The following is an 18799-nucleotide window of genomic DNA, read 5'->3' as shown; positions in this document are numbered from 1 at the left end:
TTTGCAGAATTAATTTACTATTAGCATATGGAAATGCAAATTATTTTTATATATTAACTTCATATCCTGCAGCTTTGCAGAATTAATTTACTATTTCTATTAGTTTTGAGGGTTTTTTTGGGAATCCTGGGCATTTCTACATATAAGATCATGTTACCTTCAAACAGAAATAAATTTACTTCCTTCTTGACTAACTGGACGTTAAGATTTCTAGTAATTCTAGTATTTTAAATAGAAGGGGTTAATATTTTTCCTTTACTCCTATTCTTAGAGGAAAAGCTTCTGTTCACCATTTGGTCTGATACTAGCTGTGGACCTTTCATATAACATTCATGTACCCAAAGAGATCTATGGAATTAATATAATTCCCATTAAAATCTGAATGCCATTATTAGAGAAATTTAAAAACCAACTATGAATTCATATAGAAGTGCACAAAACTGTGGATAATTAAAACAATCTTTAGCTGAAAGAACCATACTTCCTCATTTCAAAATATATTGCAAAGCTGTGGTTATTAAAACAATATGGTACAAAGGAATGGCCCAATAGAACAGAATGGAAAGCTCCAAAATAAATTCATATGTGTGCAGTAAATTGATCTTTCACAAAGATCAATTTTTTCTACTAGGGTATAGAATGGGGAGAGAATAGTGTCTTCAACAAACAGTGTGAGAATTCCAGTAATTCATATTCTGGAGAATAAGATAAGACTCATATTTTATAGCATACATAAAAATAAACTCAGAATAGATTAAAGATTTAAAGTGAGACAGGAAAGTGTGAAACACCTATATAAAACATAGGAGGAAAGATCCTAGACGTCAATCTTCACAATATATTCTTTGATATGACACCAAATGTGTAAACAGCAAAATAAAATGTATACAAATGGGACTCCATCAAACTATGAAACTTTTGCACATAAAATGAAGCAAACAACAAAGCAAAATACCTACAGAATGAAAGAAAATATTTGCAAACTATGTCTCTGTTAAGGGATTACTATCCAAAATATTTAAGGAACTCCTACAGTTCAATAGTAAAACACAAATAACACAATTTCAAAATGGGCTAATGATTTGAATAAACATTTATTCAAAGAAAATATAAAAATGGACAACAGTGACATATCACATTATATCTGTTTGAATTAATGATTATGATATAAATGACAAACACATGCTGATGAACATATAGAGAAATTAAAAATCTTGTACACTGTTGGTGAGAATATAAAATGGTATAGCAGCTATGGAAAGCAATTTAGATGTCCCTCATAAATATAAAATAGAACTACTACATGACCCAGCAATCCTACTATTGGGTATATATCCAAAAGAATTGAAATCAGTATCTTGAAGAGATATCTGCTCTTCATGCTTATTGCAGCATTATTCATAATCACAAAGGTAAGGAAACAGTCTAGATGTCCACCGATGGATGAATGTATATATATGATTGTATATGTCTATATTTATTTATCTATATCTATATACAGTTCAGCATTGGAAAAGGAAGAATATCCTGCCATGTATGACTAGATGGAACTTGAAACTGGAGAACATTTTGTTCAGTAAAATAATTAAGTCACAGGACAAATACTGTATGATTTTACTTCCATGAGGTATTTAAAATTGTCAAACTAATAGAATCAGAGTAGAATGGTGGTCGCCAGGGTAATGAGAAAATGAGGAGATGCTTTTCAACAGATATAGGAGCTCAGTTATGCAAGAAGAGTCTGAAGTTAATTGGACAATGTGAGTGTAGGTTCCAGTTCAAGACAGTGGTGCTATAGGGACAATCCTGAACTTACCTCCTTCCAGAATTAGACCTTATCTATAATTACTTCTGAAACAAAATCCTCTGAAAAAACCTAAAAACTAGCCAAGTGATTCCTAAATGTAAAGCAAAAGGAGAAAAAAATTATCAATGTGTATAACAGAGACTGAGGCACAATCTCGACAGAAAGCCCACTTTTTGTGTGACAACCTGCAATTACAAGGGAATGCAAAACCCTAAGCCTCTCACTGAGGAATGAAGGGTTTTAACCTAACATCTGGCACCCCAACTTTTAATACCTCCACCTAAGAGATGAAAACCTAAAATATTTAGCTTTAAAAACCAATGGGGGTGAGGGCTCGCTGGTGGCACAGGGGTTAAAGACACAGCGCTATAAAGCTATCACCAGCCACTGCAGCACAAGTTCGATCCCTGGCTGGCCAGGGAGCAACCTACATGGTGCAGTAGACCTCTCCTACCTGCCCGCTGCTCCCCTCAGCAGTGTATTTCAGTCAATCCACCTGTTCTGCTCCCCACTCTGTCTTTGGTGAATACTCTCACCTCCTACCCCTGCATCTCTGGCCTACACCCCAGTTCTTGTATGCATAAATAAATAAATCTTTAAAAAAAAACACAGCAACAGGGCTGGCATCCTGGAGTCCAACAAGGATAAAGCAAGGATACGGAGAAAAACTCTTTTTATAAACGCCCAATGACAGGGGAGTAGATTAGAAATATGTGGTATATACACAGATTGGACTACCACTTAGCTATAAACAATGATGAACTCCTGTCTTTGTGACAAATGGATGGAACTAGAGAGGATAATATTAAGCAAAGTAAGGCAGAAGGAGAAAGACAAATGCTCAATGGTTTTACTTAAATGCGGAACACAGAATCAAAACAAAGGTTCTGACAAATTCAAACAAATAACAAACCTTGGGAATCTGACTATAGAATTGAGGCTGAGCGCTGGGTTGCGGGGCTGCCCGCGGCCTCTGCAGCGCCGGTTCAATCCCCGGCTGCTCCCCGGCCCCCGGAGGAGGGTCCCGCATGGCACGCAGACCTCTCCTGCTGCCTGCTGCTCCCCTCAGCGGTGTGCTTCGGTCCTTCTGCCTGCTCTGCTCCCTGCTCTGGCTCTGGTGGGTTCTCTCACTCTCCCATGCTTCTGACTGTACCCAGTGCTTGTATAGGTAAATAAAAATAAATCTTTAAAAAAAAAAAAAAGAATTGAGGCTGCAAGATGGGGAAGGGAAGGGAAAACAAAATATGGAGGGGACACAATGGAATATGGTGGAAGACTTTCAATGCCCTGAAGGTGTATGTGAGTTGGTGACAAACATCTGAGGAAGTGTGATCTCTGAATCACGTAAAGTGTTGTAAACCAATGTTACCTCAATAAAAATAAAAGAAAATGCCCTTAGTGCTTGGACTCGCCTGCCTTAGAGACTAGCTCAGAGCTAGCAGAGTACTCAGATTCTGAGAGAAAGAACACATTTGCTAATAACTCATGAACCTGACCAGAAGGCTTACTCTCCCAGAGGGAGACCGGTGGGCACTACTTTTAAACACCCTCTGTCACATACCAGAATGCTAGTATCTCCTCCAGGGGATATTTTACATGTGCTTGGTGCCCAATTTTTGATACCCTGGTTTTTGCAGCTGCCACCCAGCGTACATCCCTTCATCTCCAGACTGTGGTGGCCAGGCAGTTTACTTAATGTCACTGACCTGTATACTAAAAAATGGTTAGGAGTGCAAACTGTGTTATATGCATTAACCTCAGTTTTTAAAGTGAGTTTCTAAAAGATTAAATATATTTCTTAAGCTCATGGAGCTAATAAATGGTAGAGCATGCATCTGTTTTTGTTGATTCTGCTTAACAGGATGATATGAAACCTATGGTGGACGCAATGAGTACCTCATGGCAAGTGCACTATGGAATGGGTGTGATCCTATCACCATTAATCATATAGTGCTGTAAACCAATGATGTTTTCAATACAAAATAATTACATAGGCTCTACGTGAATAAGTGTGTTATGCAAGGTGCTTTGTTACTTGCAATGATACTTTTTTCTTTTATTATAAATTGATTTCAAACAGTCAAATGTAAAATGGCTTTAAAGAAATTCAAAGCAAATTCAGGTGCAGCAACATTTACCAATAGGCTGAGTCATCTCAGCCTCTATTTATGGGCACTTTTCTCTTTAGCGTAAATAATGCATAGATGTTAAGGATCATCACCTACCTATAGTCTGTAAATCCAGATGAAAGGACAGAGTTGTCACTTTGATCTTAACAGAAGGCAGAAATGTCATGCTGTTTAGCATCCAATCCCTCATTGGCTAAAATGTCACCTCGTCTATGGAGGCGATCTATTTATTGCCTCTATAATCCACAGATAATATGGAACCTAAAATTGTCCTTGAGCTGATGTAATTAAATGCTTACTTAGAAATACATCATATAAATTTATGATGCTAATAATTATCTCTTTTTAATATGCATCATGAGCACCCAGGCACTTAAAGAGCAATTTCTTTAAAACCACACAATCATTTTCAGACTTTTATTCAGTTTAATAAATGTTGGCATTTTGACATGAAATATTTTTTTCTTAGAGAAAGGCAGAAAAATATGTTTGTGTGTCTTACATTACACAGATAAATCTAATTAGAATTGAATTAAACCTTCCTATCAGCATTTGCAATGTATGTGTTTGCAATTTAATTGGATATAACCAAATGATTTGTTCATCAAATTTGCTGCACGGAATTTACATCATTCTGCCAATAGTGAAGGCTTGAAAACAGTGATCCTAGAAGTTATGGGTCTATCTTCTTGTACCAGCCACATGTCCAGACATATAGAGAACAAGCTGGCTCCCCGGTGTATCACAGAGGGGTGCATACAGAGAGTGGCCCTGAGTCTCCCTCATAAGAAGAAATGGCCTAGATTTTTCCAATAGTCACATATTCATAAATTAGTGTAAATTACATTAGATAAATAATACAAGAGCAGTTTAAATATTATTTAAGCAATTAAAATATTTTTGGATGAAATCTGAACAAATGATTTCTAGAAAAATTACCAGATTCCAGTAAATTTTCCTCAGTTCCTCACTATTTAAATAGGCTTTACAACTGGATTTAGTAATTTGTGCTGGAGTTTTAAGAAAAATGAGTGTGTATAAGAAATGGTTTTGTTGTTTCTATAAGTTCTTTCTCTTTGTTTGCTGTCAGAAACCTGACTTTGCTCAACACAAAGACCCAGATGTGAATCATGATTTTGGAAGCCAATCATGACCCTCCCAAGCCATTTGATTGGTCATTTACAAGACTCTGTGCAGGTACAAGGGAATTCCAATCAATGGGATGTAAGTCAGGAATGAGTGTGCTTCAAGGGATAATCAATGATTTTCATTACAATAAAAAAAGGATCGAGAAGAGAAAGAATGTTATCCTTTATTTCCTTCATTTCCTGCTGGGGACATTTGAGGAGCTACCTGTATCTTAAAACTCAAAGAGTATTTTATATTTCTTGACATTGGAATCCGAAGTCAGGATCGAAAGAGTAATTTGAAAGAGCATGACTGGTAATGTAGTAGCCGTCTTACACAGGCCAGGATTTGGATTTGAACACTCCTTTTTATCTGGTTTCCTCATATGTTTTACATGGGAATTAAATAGGTATTTACAGAGGAGGAGTCATTCCTGATTTTTGGTTAAATGAAACCCAAAAGTATAACTCCTCTGTGAAAAATCAAATAAAGAAGATCCTTAACAAAATAAACAAAAAAGCTTACATGATTCAAAATAGTCCAGTGGCTACTTAACTACAAACTATCTTAACAAGATCTTCAGCTCATTGAAGACATAGTTTTAAAACAGTTTTCAGTTGAACTTTACCTGGATATAACTACCTCAACGTGAGAAGATTTGCCTGAAGAAACTGGAAAGATTTTAAAAATACTATCCTAATGTCATAATGTCAGTGATTCTTTTTAATGGCATGGTCATTTCAGCTATATGACACTGAAGGGCAAACTCTTATTTTTACCTAGAATGTCATAATTATTTCCACAATGAATATATGTGATAGTTAATTTTATGTGTCAACTTGATTGGGCTTAGGGATGTCCAGAAAGCTGGTAAAACATTTTGTCATGCGCCAGTGAGGGTGTTTCTCAAAAGAATAGCATTTAACTCAGCTGCACTCACCATTGTGGCTGGGTATCATCTAACCCACTGAGGGCATGAAGAGAACAGAAAGGCAAAGTACCAATTTTCTCTCTCTTTTTCCTGAGATAGACCATCCATCTTGTCCTGTCCTTGGATATCAGAGGGGGTGTGTGTGTATGCGCGTGTGTGTGTGCATGCGCACTTTGGAATGGGAGGAGTTTATAAATAAAATACTTCAGATTCCAAATAATCTGTATGATATCCATCCTTTGCCTTTCTACTCAAAGGCAATTTACCTTCAAACATTTTGTAGGTCATTTATCATGGTCATACACTTTTGCCTCAAAACTTGAATTCTCTTAAATCTGTCCTTGTAAGTTTGGTGCCCAGCCTATTTTCACATTTGTATGTTCAGATTTTTTTTCCCTCTGATTGTGATGACTTTCTTCTAGAATGCCTCTGAGAATTTTCATTTTGCTTTGAATTTGACAATCTGATGAATAACTACTTCAAATTCTATTCTTCACTGATGATTCTGTATCCTAGAAAAACGTATGCCATATTAATGACATATTCAATTTATTTTTCATTTAAAGAATTCCAAAGCTTATATTTCATTTAAGACATCTGAAAATAATTATTTTATTTCTATTATAACTTAGACAATTTCTATTCACACTACTCTACTCTCTCTTAATTCTTTGATAAAACAAATCCAAATGTTAAAAATAATAGTATATGTCAGCATATTTTGCTATGCCATGGGATTTCTTAAATCTCAGATGTTTACAATAAGTCTAGAACTTGAATTTCCAGTGTAATAAAAATACACTTAAGATATTTTTTAAGTAATCTAGGAATGTTAAAATGTCAGTTGTTGTATAGTGTTTTTAATACTTCTTTCTATTTAATAAGTGTTAACAATGACAATTCAGAATCAATGAATTGCTAGTTCTCTATATAGTAATTATGGCTCTTTCATACTATGATTTGACTTTTTATAATATAAATTGTGCATTTTGAATTATATAGGAATTTTTCCCCAAGAGATAGAACCAAAATCGTGCTATATGTGTTATAGGTGAATTGAGTTATTTATTTATAAACAGTGGAATGTGATATTATTCCAATCCTAGAACAGTCATCTTATTGAAGAAAAGTGAGAATTGTAATTTTTACCATATTTCTTGACATTAATATAAAAATAATAATTCCTCTAAAATAAGCAAAGCAAACACTCAAATCTTGATATAAGTGAACAAAATCCAAGGCATGTAACAGTCACTATCATTGAGATACCTTAAGAATTGGTATTGATTTTGATCTAGAAATTCATGTTTCTTGGCTAATGATAAAGTTCACTTTCATTGAAATTATGTGAAGAGAACTATCCAGTAATATTCTGCCAACCTCCTGGAGAGAAACATGCAGGGAAGTGACAACAAGTGCCAATATATCTTGGCCTAAGTAGTGCTTGCCTTGACCTTGGCATTTCAGTTTTGAACAGGAAGGGAAGCAGTCAGACATTCAACATCATTCATGTGGATCAAGTGACTTAATGGAAAGTAACAAATACATTAAAATTTTGATAGCTGTTCTAGAAACTTTTTCTAAAGCAGGTGAGATAAAAGGCCTTTTAAGAATGAACTCTTAAAATAACTTGGACTTTGAAGTGAAGAAAACATGCTGGGGGGATGATTGATGAGGTGGCTCAAGACCTTATCTTTGGAAACTAGCAGCAGGATGGACAAGTCACCAGGACCTGAAGTGTTCTAACTAACATAGGTAAAATAACCAGGCCTGGGAGACATCAATAGGTAAAGTACCAAAATTGTTCTTAGTTCTGGAATATATTTATTACAAAATATAAGTTTCAATATAAGATATTAATTTAGGAAACATTAAATTATAATCTATTGAAAAATTAGAATAGTATAGACCATGTTTGTATTGTTGCATGGTTAGAATCAAGATTCTTTTTTCCATGTATGTGTGCTCTAGAATGAAAAGTTGTATGTTAGAATAATAGGGAGTCAAGAGCTAGACCACTGCATTTTTCAATTGCTTCATAATGCAAAGGGTATTTATATGTAGGATGAGAGCAATAGAAAAATGAGTCTTTAAATTTGATTACCATACTAAGATTCAGTGCTATGTGTGTGTGCTAGTATTTGTGCTTCCCCACCCCCATATAGTCTGTAAGATTTTCAGAGTTATGGTGTCCCTTATGGCAAGCAATAAACTATCAACAAGTTGTTTAGACAGTGTTTATGAATCAGCAGTCAACAGAGTTCTTAATGAGTGTCATGAAAATGAAGGATTTATTCATTTATATATTCAACAAATATTCATTAAGGGCTCATGTTCTTACTATATAAAAAAAAACTTCAATAAATTCAAACATGCTTATACTTGTATACTTTGTTTTTAGACAAATACCCACTATAAATTGCCAAGTAGGCCATGAATATGCAATGTTTTACCCTTTTTCAAAGAGATCAATCTATAACAGCTAATATTTTTACAGCAAAAAACTGGGTAGGATTTAGCTGATTAATCCTTACACAAATTTAACGAGATACATAACAATGTTGTCCAATTGTTTTGATAAAGTAATTTAGTTTGAATAATAAGTTGCTCAATTTATTTGTGCACCAGTAAGTAACAGAATTGGGAGTTCCACCTAGTCTGCAAACTTAACATCTTATATACAGCTCACTATGCAACAACATAGAACTTAAAGTATCTACTGCATCAAGTAGCTGCAAAAATGGAAACTTCATATTCAGTCTAAAGTAGCTAGTATAGCAAGACTGGTACTGATTCTAAACACCTGGACATTTATAGCAGGATGTTGACGCTTACACCTCTTCAAATATTGGTTAATTTATTGCCAACTTTTTTGAAAACATATGCCAAGCAAGCATGCATTCAATATCAGCTGACAGCGGGGCTTTCTGGGATTGGCATCACATACCCTACACCTCATTGTAATCCTGCTTCCCATTACTCTCTACTTAATTTAATCCATTTAAGTCATGCTGATCTCTCTGTAATGTACAGTTTTACCCAAAGGTTTAGACATATGTTCTCAAGATTTGTTTACTAATAAATCAATAAACAAAGATACTTACCCCTAGCAATGCCCTTCCTCTCACCAAGTGTAGTGTAACTGCAATAACAACTCACTTATGAAAAAGGAAGAAGGGAGGGCTTCCCCTGGTGGCGCAGCGGTTGACTGCTAGGGCCCGCAGCCTCTGCAGCGCTGGCTCAATCCCTGGCCGCCAGCAAGTGTCCCACATGGCGCGACAGACCTCTCTTGCCACGCCCGCTGCTCCCCTCAGCAATGTATTTCGTCAGTCTGCCTGTTCTGTTCCCCACTCTGGTTCTGGTGAATTCTCTCAACCTCCTGCACTTCTGACTGTACCCAGTGCTTGTATAAAAATAAATAAATAAATCTTAAAAAAAAAAAAAAGGAGGAAGGGTAACAGTGAAGTCTTTGCTCTCTTAAGAAATTCATCTGGATAGATATTATGACAGTTCTTTTTCTCAATATTAGAGTGATTTCTTTATAGGAACCTAGCTTGACTCTATGCCAGGATCTTTCTAACTAACAACTAAGCGCACCTCTAAAATAAGGGTGGAGGGCGTATCTTCCTTGGCGGGGCAGTTTCAGCAGTCTACCCTCTGTTGGTTCAGGTTTTCAGACCTAAGTTTGGATGAGGAATTGAACCATCACAGGCTTCAAAGTTAAGGCTGTTGAGGGCAAAACAATTTCCTCAAAAACTCTGGGGGCTCTGTCTTATTTACTTCCCTTGAAATGTGAAAGAAACTACAACACGATCAAATGTCTACCTGTACTAGTTTTTCAGCCTGGATGACTCTCTCTTATTTACTGGCATCTATACTCATTTTAATGGCAGCCACCTCAAGGCCTTTTGAAATAATAGGCTGAGTGAACTGACAATACACATAACCTGATCTTTGCAGCCAGGTTGGCTACCACTTTATGACCAAGCACGTTGATGGGTAGGCTCCATAATCTTATCAACTGCTGCTCAGTGGACAGAAGCAGTTGGCTTTTATAACTCTGCAAAGCTCCACACTAGCGGATTCTCAGTCAATTTAGATTGCAGCTTCAGTCAGAAAATGTCTCTGTAGTAGATTGTACCCTCCTTCTTTGCTCTGGTTTGTTAATCTGCCCTGTAATAACTTGCAAAGCCAGGAAGATGCTGAAAAGAAAAATCCATTTTCTGACTTTTTTAACAGGCTTTGTAGGTAACTTGTCTACACCCCCTCCATTATTTCAGTGAAAGTGATTTTCCATGGCCAATAATATGTACCAAAATCTTTTAATTCACTTCCAATTCAAATTTAATTATTAATTAAAATATGGCACTATAACACAGATATTCAGTGTTTCACACAAGGTAGGCATTGTCTCCAACTAGCAAAATTTTCACAATATAGTTGACTAGCTAAGGAAAAGAAAGCTGTTCTATTCTATGAAATCATTCACAGAGTCTGGACTTTCTAATCTATGACTTTTATCATCTCATAGGATTTTCTCTTAGGCATAACTAAAGGCTCATCTCCAGCATGACAGCTGGATTCTACTTCAAAGAAAAAGGAACAAAAAAAAAGACAAAGAGTTCCTATTTCAAGGAATTGGCCCATAATTTGTATGTGTTCCTCCCACTCACATTTCCTTGCTGACAGTCCTCAAGCTCAACAATCCTCAATCCTCAATAACCTATGTACTCATGTACATAGGTAAAAGACTGTAGTCTCTAGATAAACAAGGACTCTGCCTTTGTTTATCTAGAGGGGATGAAATGTGATAATTGGCAATATCTACCATAAATATGAGCACTATGATATGCTCATGTTTCTTTTCTATATATGACTTCCCATAAATGGTATTAATTTTAATTTTTCATGCTTTTTCCCTTAATAATAATTTGTAGGAGTTCTTTAGAGATAGACTGACAGGTAATAGATTGGTAGATAGATAGTTTAAATTTCTGTCTAATAAAGCTATTCCAATTATTATCCATCCTCCCATTTGAAGGAGATATTTTTCTTTCTTAATTATTTTTTTCTTCCATCACTGAAGTCCCTATAGTTCTCCTGCCACCACATCACCTATGAACCATCACCACATTCTCTTGTGTTCTTCTCTCCCCTGTTTTGAGCACCATCCCTCCCCTTCCTTTGCTGTATGCCTCAGATTTATGGTGAGACTGACTGCTGGTTTTGACATTTTTTTTCACCTTCTGTTTGGTTTCTCTCGGTTCCACATATAGGTGATACCATCTAATATTTTTTCTTTTTCCTTCTGACTTATTTCAGCTAGCATAATACTGAAAGAGATATATTTTTATTTTAAAATAGAAATTCTTGATTTTATTTAATTTTTCAAATTATCCCTCATAGTTGCATTTTTGATATTTTAAGATTTCCTATTTTGAGATCATAAAATTATATGAAAACTTTAAAGATTCAAAATGTTACATTTCACAATTTTGTCTTTAATCCATCTGGACAATATGTTTTTAATGTACAGAAAGGAGTCAGTAATTCTATTTAAGTTTTGTTTTCAGATGGGTAAACAATTACCTCAGCAACATCCATTTCCTTGGATGTGCAAAGCCTTCTTCTAACTTGGAATTTCTAATTTCAGTATAATAGGTTTATGATAATTCTTGCAAGAGATTAAGCCAAATCCTTCCACATGACTTTCTATTTCAGCTGTTGGGTATTTTGTTTTTTTAAATAACTTTTTTTTTTAAGATTTATTTATTTATTTATTTATACAAGAACCGGGATACAGGCCAGATTCGCGGGAGGGTGAGAGGATTCACCAGAGACAGAGTGGGGAACAGAACAGGCAGACTGACGAAATACGCTGCTGAGGGGAGCAATGGGCATGACAGGAGAGGTCTGCCGCGCCATGTGGGACCCTTGCTGGCAGGCCAGGATCGAACCAGTGCTGCAGAGGCCGTGGACAGCTTCACAGTGTAGCGCTCAACTGCCTGTGCCAACAGGGGAGGCTCAGCTGTTGGGTATTAATGGAATTTTCTTTCATAGACATTTTGAAATCAGGTTGTAAATCTCCTTGAAAATTTAGGATTTATATCACATCTTCTTGATCCATACATGTGTTTTGGGACATTTCGGTTGTTTCCATATCTTAGCTACTGTAAATAGTGCCACAATAAACATGGGGTGCAGGTTTCCTTTGGAATTATGTTCTTTTAGTAGATTTTTATGTTCTTTGGGTAGATTCCTATGCGTGAAATTGCTGGATCATATGATATACATGATGGAATACTACTTAGCCCTCAAAAAAGATAAACTCATCTCATTTGTGGCCACATGGATGAAGATGGAACTGATTATGTTAAGTGAAATAAGTCAGAAGGAAAAAGATAAATATCAGTGGTTTTACTTATATTTAGAATATGGAGAAAATGAACAAAGGGTCAGGAAAAAGACAAAACTTGCAATGTGACCAAAGACCTGAGGCATACAGCACAGGAGGAGGAGGGGTCAAAACAAGGAAGGGAAGAGCACAAGGGACTGTGGTGGGAGAGGTATGGGGACAACACCTGAGGGGGGAAATCAAATATTGTACAAAATATGAATATTCATTGGAATTCATTCATTGGTATTGGGAAGGAAAATTAATATAGATAGTTTGGAAGTTTCTTATAACAACAACAAAGACTTAACATATGAATCAGTGACTACACTCCTTGAGGATAGGACCCTGCAGTCACATTAATTGAGTTGAAAACATATTCACACAGGAATCTGTATACAACTATTAATAATAGTTTTGTTCATAATAGCAAAAAATCTGAAAACAACGAATATGACCTTCAACAGATGAACAGATACATATGTCCTCACTACCTGCTTTTTTCCTCCCCTGTCCCAGCCACAGTAGCATCCACACTGCTCCTCGAAGCTACTATGCTCACTCGTACCTCTGGGAGTACCTGCTGTAACTTGTATCTGGAATATCCTTTCTTCACATCTCTGCTTAGTTTATTTCCTTAGTTCTTCTAATCTCTGCTCAAAAACATCCTCATAAGAGACAATTTCTCTGCCTTATATAAAATAAGATACTTCCTCCTCCCATCTCTACAAATCTCAATCATTCTGGCTCAGTTTTACTATCCTTAATATAATTTATCAATGTTTGACATACATATTTACTTGTTTATTTCAGCTCAGTCTCTTCCACTAGCTTATAAGCAGCATGTGGGGAAGAATTTGACAATTTTATTCACTGCTGTAAACAGAGAATTTAAGAGTATTTGGTCTTTGGTTGGCCTTTGATAAAGTGAATGAAAGAAAAATGCAACAGGTTAATGAACAATATAGAATCTCTAAATATATGTAAGCATATCTAATATATATGTAGAAAGACTACCTTATAGCAAAACTTTTAATATTAACTTTCTCCTTGCTTGTCCTTAATTTCTGTGAATTTTGCAGAGTTTGAGTCTGCATTTTGTATCTGCACAACACTTTATAATATTTCCATTATGACAGCTGCACTAGGCATAATGCTGTTTACAACACAGTGTGAATCACAATCTGGAATATATAATGTTTAAACCTCTGCCTGAACTAGAATATATAATTTAGCAATGTAGTAAAAAATGTGCATGAACTTGGCATTAAAATGACAATAAAATATTATTACTGAGCAGACTTTGGAATAGTTCTTGGGGATTTCTTGAGTGTGTACTAGAAAGAAAAAGTGTTACTAATACTCAGTTCATGAACTTTACTACAAAAAAAAAATAAAGAAAATTGGGTTACATAGTGGTGTCACAACTTGGATGTAATATCAAAAACCTGGAGGATGTGAGATATAAGAAATGAAATACTAAATATGCTTCCCACTGAGTATTCAAATCTGTTTTAAACACACGATGAATCCATAAAAGTCCATTTTAATTTTCTTCCAACTGTATAAACTGGAGAAATGCTGTGTTGTAGATTGAATATGCTGAAATTAGTCATGGCAGAAACTAAGATGTAAAACAAGTGATCTGGAAACACCCATTATTAAGATCTTCTATAAACAATGAAAAGTAAGATAAATACGATGTTTCAAATATTGTCACTAATATCAACTCCCTAGAGTTAAGATATGTTGGGCAGTTGGATAGACATTAATATATTTTTTCAAATACATCATAGCCAACTGATATTTCTAGACTCATGTGCTTGTCATTAATATTGTCTACTGTTCTAAGGATTCAGGTTTTAGGTTTTGGCTTGGAGCAATTGTAGGGGTTCTATCAATGGCAATAAAACAAAATTATCATAAGTAATTTCTTAAACCTTGAATTAGAAAGGTATAAATCAGTTACTGGATGAATATTAGTGTTATCCAAAAATTGTCGATGAAACATTGACCATATTTGTTTAAAAATGTGATTAGCCAAGAAAAATGCACTTAACTTCTATTCTATTTAATTAAATCTTACAGAACCAAAATTTGGAGTATTGTCTAGGGAAGATACATTTCATGAGTAAAAACTCTAATATAAATAAAGAGGAATATTTTGTGCTGTTATACCATCACTGTATATTTATAGTAGAGAAATAAGTGTGCTTCCACACAAAGATACTTTCTACAACGATTGCCAAACACAAACTTAGAGATGCCACAAAGAAGGAAGGGATTACATGTCTGTAAACTGGAGGAAACATCAGTAGAAACCTTTGTGGCTTGAGAAAGCTTAAGAAGCATCAAAGGAGTAAAAGGTTAAGGTGGATGAGAATAAAAATCAATGAGCATCTGAGTTATGTTCTGCTCTTTCTTTTATGATAACATTCTACAATAACATATCTTGATACCTAGCTTGTAAGATGATAAATTATTAGCATAGTTTAAAAAATACCCTCAATTAATTTGATGTGTCTAGCATTGAAAGGTAGAGTCTAATTCCCTTCATTTAATATGGTTAAGCTTAGTGACTGATTTCAGACAAACACAGTAATGTGGAAATGATAAAGTATAACTTCTGACACTAAGTCACAAAAAAGTAATGGGATACTTTGACCTGGGACTGCTCACTTTGGGAAGTTAGTTGCCATTACATAAGGAGAGTTAAGTACATTATGGTTATATTGGCTTGTGATGGAGACACCTGCTAATAGCCAACTTGGTGAGGAGCTGACACTTGCCCTAGTCATGAGGGCAAGTTATCTCATAGCAGACATTTCAGCCCTGACCCACATCCAGCAACTAAATGAAAGATCCTGCACTAGAATCACACTTCTAAGATGCTCCTAAATTTCTGAGACACAGAAATTCTAAAAACTAAATTTTTTAAAGCCACTACTTTTGGAGTAATTTGCTACACAATAGAAACCTATGTATCTTTTCCCTATTGAATGGGGAGTTCTCCATCAATGATACTCATATGGCCAACTCCTGTCTTCTGTGATGAACAGAGATTTTTCCAATTTTTTTTGTTCCTTTTCCTTTTATTAAAAGTATATACTATCCTATAAAAAACCTTAAAAGGTGAATATATTTAATATTTGTGTCTCTTCAGAGCTTCTTCATACTGTTTTGGATAAAATGGAACTGAATTCAATGAAACAACAAAAAGGAATAACAGAATGATGAAAGTCATTAGTTTAAGTTGCAATTTGGTATATTTTAATACAGAAATAGATTTTAAATGTTTACATTTTTATTGGACGTGGCTAAAGAGGGAAGGAAGGAACATCATTGAGAAGTTTCTCATAGCAATCAAAAAATAAAGTACATTGACATTGTTGGATATGGATGATATTTTTTCCTCTTTCCCCTCAAACATACTTAGTTCTCTGAAGTTGTAACCATAATGCTGAAGTATCTTGGCAAAATGCATAATTTAGACAGATAAACACAGAGAATTAGTTATGAGAGAATCAGTACATGAAGAAGGTATCTGGTCCAGATCATTTAGACTAAGAACCATTAGCATCTGATAATAGTCAAGAAATGTGGTGCTTGTGTAAGTCATATACCCAGTCACATTTCCCAAGTGATAACCCCCAAGATTTTCCATTACCAGTGAAAAGGATGATTAGAGTATGAATCTCTTTCAGAACTAGATTATCTCCAATAAACATTATGGCTAAAGAAAGTTTCATGTGCTTTTCCTTTTTGATACTTATGTCATTTTTATAAGGATGGAATAAAAATTCATTATGTATTCATTTCAAAATATTGTGAGTAGCATTATAATTTTTTTTTTTTTTTGCAAAACACAAATACCCTCTGTTTGTTACAGACAAATGTAATTTCCACTTTTCAAAAGAATAAAGGAAAACCTAGGCTTTTGTCTTCGAGGCATTGGCATTCCTAAGCTCATTTGCCTGCGCTCTTACACAGTTCAAAAACTCAGTTCAAGAATTCCCATCAGGGTAAAACACATACCTGCAGGCTTATTGCAATGGAACACTTCATTTCTCCAAAGTCAGGCATTTTTCTTTCCTTATTATAATTAATTTTCTTTGAGGCTTGAATAGGAGCAAAAAATATTTTTTTCTGCTCTTATGTACCAGCATATACAGACCCACTCTTTAAAGGTCATCTAAAAATCACTGGGTAAGTTATTTTGATCAAGCCAGAGTAGCATATTATTAAGGGCCAGACTGAACAAAACCTAAATGTTAGATGTTTGAACTTTGGAACTTGAGATTTTGGTGTGTGTTTGTTTGTTTTGACAAAGAGAGAATAATAAATTCTCCTTGGCATGAGTTTACTGATAGAGAAACTAAAGAAAAAGCAACTGGAGTTTAAGCTCCATTTCTAAGCTCAGAAGACTCACACTTGAGTTACATACCTTCTCCTCAGTCACTTTCTTTTTTTTCATGGTTGAGTGGCAGATAGTTGAGGATATGGGGGGCAATTGTTGCACAGGCACATCTGAGGACATAAGCAAACACACATAAGGTATGGGTAATGAAGTTAAGAAAATCTGTGGCCTTTCTCAGATCAAAAGTATCAGGTTAGCAAGAAGTTCTGAGCAGACATTAATAAGTGAAAGATGAAGTAGAAAATTAAGGAAAATACAAACATATTTTGTAAAAATAATCTTAATATTAATGACAAAGACAAAACAAAAATATCATATGCTATGCTTTTGATTCCACAAAGATTTAAGTAAGCAGAGTAGGGGAAAATAAATTGGGTAATTACATTTTTCCAACTCCCAAAAGTCATAAACAGACCTGAGATTAATACCAGATCATCATGATATCTGTTATATATTCTTTAAAAGGATATTTATAATTCTCAAAATTAAATTATCATCAAGTGGCACAAACACTGGGAAGCTCTTCAAGTCTGTAAAGCTTGGGTTTCTTATAAATAAGACAGGCTTCGTTTTGACCATGAATATATTCAATATAGTCATTACAATGATTTATTATATGTCCTGTCCTAGAATAGACTTTATGAATAAACTTGATAGTAGCTTAGAATAATGTAAAGTCATGAAAACTGAGTGATTGCCCACAGTCAATTGATGTAAATTGGGGGTTAGTTTCAAGATGATTTTTTGCTTGGTTCAAGAGCTTTTAGAAACTGAGCCCCAACACGGAGGTCCATGCTGATACCCAGAATATGCGGCACTGCCAAGGTCATAAAATGGGGAGATTCTGTGATTCTTATCCTAAGATTTCCATCACTATTCTTGGGGAATGTCTGTTGTATGAAGACAGCAGTCGAACAAGAAATTCTGCTTGACACCAGAGATGAATTATAAGATACTACATCTGTTTGTTCCTTTAGGAACTTCATATTAAAGATTCCAATTAAAAACTAAAAAGCACAACTAGAGAAAGAGGATTTGTAAAAACAAACTTTGATTTTGATGTTTGAAGTCAGCTTCTGAGCCACACCCTTCTCTGCTGTGTGCTCTTGTTTTTGACATTACTGGGCTATGTAAGCCATGAAATTTTCTGCTCATGAAAAGAACACAGTTCCAGCACCTAATCACGATAAAAATAAGCAAAGCACAAAAATAACCTCACCCAAATAGTCTCCATTCCCTGCCCTATCAAGATAACCATGGACCAGCTTGGGATACCAGTTATTTTAATAAGTAGATTAATGTATTTGCTCATATGCATGGGACACATTATTAATGTATGATATTCCCACTAGAAAGTCTTACTACTTAAATAATAGACTTTTCATGACATCTTGGTATTGTTTATATTCAGTTTCAATATGTGAACCAAATTTTTGGTAGTGATCCACCTTGTCCCTGTGAGAAAGTCACAGCAACAATGTTAGTAATAAGGTTTTAATCAAATATATACATTTTTAAATCTAAACAGAAGATTGAAAAAGTCTCCAAAAAAAAGTGTTCAGACTTTCTAAGGGCATTTGGGAAGTAGCTGAAAACAAGTCAGAGTTGAGATCTACTGTGAAACTTGGCTCAAAACTAAAATCAGGAAGATGTTAAGTTTAAGTTTCTGAATGAATTTCTCTACCTTGTTTCCCTGGAAAATCCCAGGTTGTTGTCTGCCCTTGCTCTCAAATATCACCAGAAAAATCTGTTGATCAAAAAAGGAAAAGACAATTTTAGTATTCATATTACAATAATAATGGAGAACACCATCTTGATATCTATGTATATTCGACTGAGCTGTACAAAGCAATTAAATATATAACTATATATAAAGTTGTATAGATAGAAAGAGAGATGAGACAGGGATAGAGATAAATATGTATAGAGATGCCTAAAGTTACATGTTGGAAAAATCATTACTAAAAATATTTATATCCTTTATTTTTATTCT

The 18799-nt window shown here is 34.9% G+C and overlaps 1 long non-coding RNA gene across 1 annotated transcript in view; it reads right to left on the bottom strand.

Moving 5' to 3' along the window:
- Positions 1-16902, bottom strand: part of LOC129144960 (uncharacterized) — a 283436-nt gene extending 266534 nt beyond the window's left edge. The window contains exon 1 of the long non-coding RNA XR_008549852.1: positions 16834-16902. This is a non-coding gene — a long non-coding RNA (uncharacterized LOC129144960). The remainder of the gene's footprint in view (positions 1-16833) is intronic.
- Between the last annotated feature and the right edge of the window lie 1897 nt (positions 16903-18799).

The sequence above is a fragment of the Talpa occidentalis genome, unplaced genomic scaffold (assembly GCF_014898055.3).
Source record: "Talpa occidentalis isolate TD23 unplaced genomic scaffold, MPIMG_talOcc4v2.1 talOcc4.8, whole genome shotgun sequence".
Taxonomy (NCBI): Eukaryota; Metazoa; Chordata; class Mammalia; order Eulipotyphla; family Talpidae; genus Talpa; species Talpa occidentalis.
Note: the sequence above shows the minus strand (reverse complement) of the source record. Positions and strands in the feature narration are given on the sequence as shown.